Source organism: Chaetura pelagica, unplaced genomic scaffold (genome assembly GCF_000747805.2).
Source record: "Chaetura pelagica isolate M959 unplaced genomic scaffold, ChaPel_1.0 scaffold232, whole genome shotgun sequence".
Taxonomy (NCBI): Eukaryota; Metazoa; Chordata; class Aves; order Apodiformes; family Apodidae; genus Chaetura; species Chaetura pelagica.
Genome location: NW_009952441.1, coordinates 817,463 through 817,890, shown reverse-complemented (window position 1 = coordinate 817,890; position 428 = coordinate 817,463). Strand labels below are relative to the sequence as shown.

The following is a 428-nucleotide window of genomic DNA, read 5'->3' as shown; positions in this document are numbered from 1 at the left end:
GAGCAGAGCGTCCCGCAGTGCCTAGCCACTGCTACCCCTGGGGCCACCACCCCCCACCTGGGTGTGGGGGCTTGGCACCGTGACAGTGTCCCATGGGGTGAGAGGGGGTGATGCCAAAACCCTCCAAGCAGGACTTGATCCCTCTGGCCACCCCAGTGGCAATTCACCCCCAACCCCCAGTGCTGGTGGCTCCCCTGGTACATGGAGCTAGATACAGTGCCATGGGTTGGTAGGGCTGTTCCTTCTCCACCCACATTTCCTCCCCCTTCCCTTGCCCACCCAGCCCATGCGTCTACCTGGATGTAGTCCACGGAGTCTCCGAGCGCCCGGAATGCCGTGTACATCACCTCCCGCTTCCCGCCCCACTTTGGAGGATGCCAGGAGTAGGTGGTGCCCCGCACCAGCGCCTGGACACGGGCCCGACCCTC

At 64.7% G+C, this 428-nt stretch overlaps 1 protein-coding gene across 1 annotated transcript in view; it reads right to left on the bottom strand.

Moving 5' to 3' along the window:
* Positions 1 to 428, bottom strand: part of HAS3 (hyaluronan synthase 3) — a 3,497-nt gene that overhangs the window by 1,544 nt on the left and 1,525 nt on the right. The gene's annotated exons all lie outside the window — the stretch shown is intronic.